Source organism: Amblyomma maculatum, chromosome 1, assembly GCF_055883805.1.
Source record: "Amblyomma maculatum isolate TAMU_Amacu chromosome 1, ASM5588380v1, whole genome shotgun sequence".
NCBI lineage: Eukaryota > Metazoa > Arthropoda > Arachnida > Ixodida > Ixodidae > Amblyomma > Amblyomma maculatum.
In genome coordinates this window covers 210,656,335-210,664,165 of record NC_139344.1, presented here as the reverse complement: position 1 = coordinate 210,664,165, position 7,831 = coordinate 210,656,335, and positions in this window count along the sequence as shown.

Sequence of the window (7,831 nt, the reverse complement as noted above, 5' to 3'; positions counted from 1 at the left end):
TCCGTTGTTAGATGCTACCTTAGCGTGCTTTTTGCTACTGTTTGCAAAATAATGGTGTTTTGCTCCTGCCAGTTGAGTGCGCGTCGGGCGACTGTATCTTTCTGGGGTGACAAAGGGCGGAAGGCTCACAGCTTAGTACAAGCATGTTATTCTGCATGGCTTAAGATAGGTGCATCATGCTCTTATAGGGGAACCTGTGTCAGACGCTGACATTGGTAAATGACTTGAGAGGCAAAGACATTAAGTTTTTGGGTGATTGTTCAGTAAAGACCTCCCCCATGTGTCTGTTGTCGTTCAACCTGACATCACCCGTCGTCAAGTTTGCGGATGTTCTGGCGGTTACTATATACTGCGCCAGGACGTGGGTCGCGTACAGGTTATGTTTCATTCATTCGCAAGAAGGTAATACCTGACTAGGTTCCCCGTTCCCCTGAAATTGAAGCGTTTGCAAGTGACTGAAGTTACGTTCGTCTTGATTGTTGCTAATATAAAACGCTTGGGACTTCGAAGTTTGTCTTCTTAAATACTCTTAGGCTGTGCCATTATCCTCGCTTCTCAAGATGATCGAGTGCTGTGCACTTTTGCTTCTCTTCATCTCCCGCGTCTATTTGACTTGCCTTCGTGTTTGATTGGTTCCTCAGCGTCTTAAGAGATGTGTATATAATACAATTTCAAACAAGCTCTTAGCAATAGTGTCGCGGACGTCGTTATCGTTTTCGCCTTTCGATACGTGTCGCACCCTGGCTCCTGCTCCTATTACTTTTTTAGGGCACTCGCAGGTTGCAGGATGAATCTTAGTTCAGTCGTTTCTATAGAAACTAGTGAGCTATCCAAGGTGGTCTGGCGATGCTCAGTGGTGAAGTTTTCTGCCTCATTCGATCAGCGGTGTAAAGTGTGAATCCAGGGTTAAACGCAGCATAGCATTGATACGGCAGATTTATTTATTTTATGTATTTATTTATTTTATTTTAACTTTAGGTTTAACTTTTGCTGAATTTGCGAATTAGCCATGCAGTGGGCGAAGAATTGAAATCGATGCTTTCAAAATGGAGCAAAGATGCCAGACCTTCGCGCAAATTCTTTACAGATGAGAAAAAGAAGAAAAAAAGATGGCGTATAAAGAGCCCGCAACCTGCTATTCTAGAGCGCTGCAATTCTGATGAGGGACAGGAATCGAGCACAATCTAGCCCTGAAGTCGTAAAGACTCCACGCAGACGACAGACAAGCCGGCCAAGAGTGTTCGAGCAGCCCGCTTAGGTGCGCTTTGGCGACATCCCTCGTTGTCTGCTGGGATCACGTGGTTGTGATCGGCATAGCCAGGCTCCTAAGGCTACAAGCATCATAAATGACGTCAGGGTCCTCCTTAGTGCGGCGTTCGAGCGCAGTGAACCAGTGTTTGGAGCACTGTATGTGCGGTGCAACGTCGGTGGTGGTCGTCCGAGACGTCTTCGATTCTTCGCTCATCAATCGTGTTGCGGCGGGGTCCAACAGCAAAGCACACTGGCGACGCAATCGAAAGGGGCCGGGGACTTTCGGCGGGTGTGACAGCGGCCCGCTGAGGCCCGCCGGCGGCGTGTCGTACGACGGCGGAGGCGTTGTCCCGCAGACCACCGCCGCCGCGTTCCTCGCGGAGAGAAATGGTTGGGCGCTGGCCGGAGCGCTACTTTCGGGCCGTCCCCGTCGGGGTCAGTCGGAGTTTCGATTTATCACCGCAAGCGGCGCTCAGGCCCGAGCAGCAGGTAGCCGGCGTCTTGGTAACAGCACAATCCGTTACTGTCAGCAGCTTCGGGCTCAAGGTCAGCACGGCTGCCGGCGTCTTCATCGCTGCGCACGCTTCCTGGCCGCCCCGCGAGGTCGCTAGCCGCGCACCGGTCCGTCAGGTTGGCCTGCACCTTTCAACGAGAAGTAATCGGCCCTGCTGCTGACCGCCCGGTGGTCCGCGACGCCTCTGGCGGTCCTGCCATCCGTCTGCGACGCCGACCCCGGCCGGCCCCGGCGCGGGGCCCCTCGAGATGACGCCCCCCCCCCTCCCCCCCCCCCCCCCCCCAACAGTGGCAGATAAATAAGAAGCGGCAGTCCGGCGCCGCATTTTATACCCCGCGACACACTCTCTCCCCGGGCCAGTGTACACCAAGCGCTGGACCAGCAAAACAAATACAAAAAAAAAAAAAAAAAAGTGAAGGTACCATGTTTGTACACCTTACCGCGAGTCTCATTTGTAATGGCAAAAAACACCCCCAAAATGCACCAGAAGTAATTTATTTTCGCTTCACACGCATCGACAACCACACGCGGAGCAGAGCGGACGTTTCGCCGGTCGTCTGCATAGTGATAAGGCGCCTGGCGTAATAGGATATCACAAAGCGGCGGAAGTGGCACGCAGAGGGGGCACCCGTACATACCAGACGCGCAACAATATGAGACATGGTGCTAACTGTAGTGCTCAGTAAAAGTCCGCCCATACACACCGGAGTACCAAGTGCAACCGGATTACCTCACTATATAATAACAATTACGCCGCGCGCGCTTGAAGCGCAGGTGTGAATTTAGTGTATACAACTTCGAGTCTGCTCCGTTGTCCGGAAGGCTAAAAACGAATAACTATCAAACTAGCTGTATGTACGCAAACTACATCAAAATACGATTCTTTTCTCAGTGAGTGTGTGAATTCTCGGTTACTGCACATGTCACCCTGCAGTTCGGTGTGGGCGCTCACATTATTCATGAATTATTATCATAGCAGTGTGTACCATGATTTGTCACGTCTTCCACGCTCTGTCACGCTCTGAAGCGTGCCTTTCATAATTGGTTCACAGGAATAGAAAAGCGCAGATCTGTCTCACTTGCCTCTGTGGACACCTGAATCATACAGTAAGGGAAGGAAGGAAGGTGGGAGTGAAAGTAGAGCTGGTATTAGGTTTGGGTCGCGTGCGCCTGAGTATCGCACCGCTGCCAGCAGTTATTACGTTTGGCTCGCGTGGCTCATCCCACCGCTGACGCCAGTTGTTACATGCGGCTCGCGGCCCCTCGGTAGCGTTGGCCTGGTGGCTCCGTGGCTCGGCGGACGGCATCAACGGTCCCAGCAAAGACGAGGCGTCTTCTAACGAAACAAGCTTTACTACAACATCATGAAGAAACGGGAAGAGAAGCTGACCCGGAGAGAATACAGACACTCTCACACAGCTGGTGTCTAGCGTCGTGTCAACGGCGCGTCAAAGTAGTCTCTGTCTCAGCGGAGTCTGCTGCTGCTTTTTATAGGCTTGCCAGTTCACAGGGAAAGGGAAAGCCCTCACAGTAAATGGAGAGCCCAACAAGTCTGGGCAAGACGGGGTGACTCAATCGCAGGTGGCCCGACCGCATCTCCTCCACCTCCTGCAGACGGGCGAGGGCGACGCACTCTCCCTCGAGCTCCGGGCTTGGCCGGCGTTTGCACACACACGCACGCACACACATTTGGCGCGTGGCAGGATCCCGTCGAGACTTGCCCGCGGGAGGAAGCGTGCGCGGCCGATGAACGGCGCCGAAATGGCCGATCCGCTCGCGGTTCTGCCTGTTGCTATGCGGTGGCCGCGTCAGCTGTCACACTTGTCGGTGGAGAAACGTAACACTGGTTACAATAGAAAGGCGCAGTATCTGTCACACTTCTTTGTGTGGACATCTGAATCGCGCCGTAAAGGAAGAAAGGTGGGAGTGAAAGTGGAGCTGGTTACGAGGGACAATGCCGACGCCGCGAAACCCAGGAACGGGCGCCAAAGAGCAGAGCTCTAAAAAATTGGTGGTCCGTAGTCCAGGAGGTAAAATCCCCCGCTGCTTGTTCTGAACAACGGTGTATAAGCGGCACGCTCTGGCATCATGTGGCTACTCTGGGTCACCGCCGGAGCGACTGTCCCAGCAGGCGACGTCGCGGTAGTGTAAGACCCCGTTCTCCACAAAATTCGGCGCTGCCGACTTTGTGGGTGAAAAAACACGACATGGCAGGCGGTAGTTGGCAGGTTACGTGGTCGGGCACTGATATGGTCAACGGTTTATGTGACGTCACGAGACCACGTGACATGGCAGGGACTGTCAACTCGATAAGGCAGATTTTTGGGCTAGTTGGTGAAGGTTCATGGTAAAAAAAAAAAAAAAAAAACAGTGGACACTGAGACGCCAGCCTGTGGTGTTTACTTTTTGTTTTTTTGTCTGGTGTCTCAGTGTGCGCTGTTTTTTCGCCATGAACTTTGAACTGTGTAGCTCCTTTGAGCGTGGAATTTAACCTGCCGGGAGGTACCCTTACCAAATATTTTTAGCCGTTCACGAGCGCAGCCGTTTCCTGCCGACTAGTGCGCCGCCGTTCGGCCGTTTCTTTGGAGACTGGGTTGCGGTATCACCGCGACCGCGCCTGTACGGTAGCTGCGATTTGCTAACATTCGGGCGCAGCAAAATATTGCCAGAGATGTTTTCACCACACGGTTATGGAGCAGCAAGTTTACTTGTGTGGTCACTGAGTTAAAATCAACGCAAAATCTAGCACCTATAAAACCGTTTCGCCTGCTGTTACCACATGATGCATCGACCTGTTTAAATTCTGCACATGTACATCGCACATACCACAAAAGCAGGAGCAACCGGATGTTATTTGGAGCATAACAAGACAGTCTTCAAACGTTATATGGTCTTTAGTGTCCCAAAGGGACATCGGCTACACGGTACGCGGTAATTGAAGGCTCCGGAAATTTCTGCCACCAATTTCGAAATTTCGACCACAGCCGTCTTCAGTTTTGCCCCCACTGAAACGCTGGATCGAACTCGCCTGCTCGTGCAAAGCAGTTGAGCGCTCTAACAACTAAGCCACCTCAGCGGGCACAAAACAGTATTCGCCATTGTGTTAACTTGAATAAATACTGTGGTTTCTACGTGGACATAGGCCACAAACCACCGCGGGTTCGAGCGTCGCGCGAGCCGAAGCCCCGATCAGCCGTCACCACGCGCACACTGAAACACCGCAGCGCGCACTCAACCTCCACCGGGAGGAGAGCACTTCGCTGCAAGGACACAAGCCTCCAAGTTCACAAAGGAGACGTTTATTGAAACGCCATCCTCCAGCGGCACACACACACACACACACACACACACACACACACACACACACACACACACACACACACACACACACACACACACACACACACACACACACACACACACACACACACACACACACACACACACACACACACACACACACACACACACACACACACACACACACACACACACACACACACACACACACACACACACACACACACACACACACACACACACACACACACACACACACACACACACACACACACACACACACACACACACACACACACACACACACACACACACACACACACACACACACACACACACACACACACACACACACACACACACACACACACACACACACACACACACACACACACACACACACACACACACACACACACACACACACACACACACACACACACACACACACACACACACACACACACACACACACACACACACACACACACACACACACACACACACACACACACACACACACACACACACACACACACACACACACACACACACACACACACACACACACACACACACACACACACACACACACACACACACACACACACACACACACACACACACACACACACACACACACACACACACACACACACACACACACACACACACACACACACACACACACACACACACACACACACACACACACACACACACACACACACACACACACACACACACACACACACACACACACACACACACACACACACACACACACACACACACACACACACACACACACACACACACACACACACACACACACACACACACACACACACACACACACACACACACACACACACACACACACACACACACACACACACACACACACACACACACACACACACACACACACACACACACACACACACACACACACACACACACACACACACACACACACACACACACACACACACACACACACACACACACACACACACACACACATACAAACGCACATACACACACACACTCAGTCACCGTGTCAAGGGAGCGCGCGAGGAGCAAGGCTCCCCTGCGCGCACGAAGTGACACGGAGTGCGCGCCGCAAGCACGCAAGGGCGTGCTGTGATCTCTCTCTCGCAGTGAATAAAGGGTTCCTTTGAGAGAGAGTGGGCAACCACCGCAAGGTACGCCTGTCGCGGATCGTTGGATCACGATCGACAGGCTCGAGTTGTGCTCTCAGGTACGACCCGGAGCAGACGAACTCGAGTTCACACTGGTCTGCGCGGACAAAGGCCGGCAGACAAGAACAGTTGCGTACGCACCTTGCGATGTCTCGGAGGGGTCTCTCCTTGGGCCCCGCTCGGAGGGTCGCGCGAACGCGGCCGTCGAAGCGGTGCCGTGTTCCCGCCAAAAGGCGCCAATGAGAACAGCCACTGGGACGCCAGGGCGGAGCTGTGGCCCGAACGACAGTGACAAGTCGCCCGAGCCCCTCTCCGCCGCCTCAGGCGGGAGAAAGGGAACGAGGAGAACAACTGGGAAGCGGGCGGCGGCCACGCAAAGGGCAGCCGCAGCAAGCCCGAATCCCACAATACTAAGAGTGAAACCAGCTCTCAAAGAAAAAAAAAAAAACATGAAAATAGCAACAAAAAAAAAAGGGGGGGGGGAGGGATGGGTAGTGTATGCCAAAGCTATTAACAGCTGAGAGAGGCAGGAGTGGGGGGGGGGGGGGCTACTCAACGAAATTATTTTAGAAGAGAATATAATCATTCGGCTAACAATTATCTAGTTCTTAGGATAGAAAGTATTAGCATACAATGCTTATTCATGTTTGTTCTTGACGATGTTATCTTGACTCCGAATACTGTTTAGCTCTTGACGAACATTTAGTCTTGCACGTGCTTAGTTCTTCGTTTGTTTTGTTCTCAAGGCTGCACACTCGTCAGATTCTAGATACTGGTTGCGTATAGTCAAATGCTGCTATGCGCTCCGTGCGTCTAGACAGCCTCTGAAAAATTTATAAGAACTATAATGGAGCACCATTCTCTTCACGAAAAGGCTGGTGGTGTTTGAAGACACGGATAAACTTTTCATTTTTTTTTTCTTGTATATATTTATTCTCTTTTTCATTTCATGTCTAGGTTTCCTGGCCATTTTCTTATTTTACTATTCCATCATAATTTGCCCTTTGAATTGAAGATAGACTGCGATAAATTTAATAATATGAATGTAGAACTACAATATTGTAAGTAAATTGACTATTACTTAATGTATGGCGCACCAGTTTGTATGCTGTTGGCGGTCGAGCTTACATTCCCGTAAAAGAGCGGTAGAAGAAAGCCGAAGATTAACGACCGATGACTGAAAACACGCGTTTGGCCTAAACATCCTTCAGCCGATCCGACTACATTTAACACCATCGAGAAAAATATATATACAAGTTTACATTCTCATGCGCGAAATCAAATAGTGAAATGAAAAAATGCACATGTACTTATATATCATCTAAAGAACAGACACAACAATGAAACACTAGCGCATCAGTCTGCTTAGCACCGATTAGAAAACCAAATAAGAAACGCAGGCATTCGGAAAGATGCCGTTATGCTTTCGATAGCGCGACCACAGCAAGGCACATGGGATGCAGTTTGGCGGGAGAATGATGATTCGCGCGTCACCGCCAGGGCAACTGTAAGGCTGAAGCTTCTGTTCGTTTCCTTTATATGCATAAGCCCAGTTCAGGTA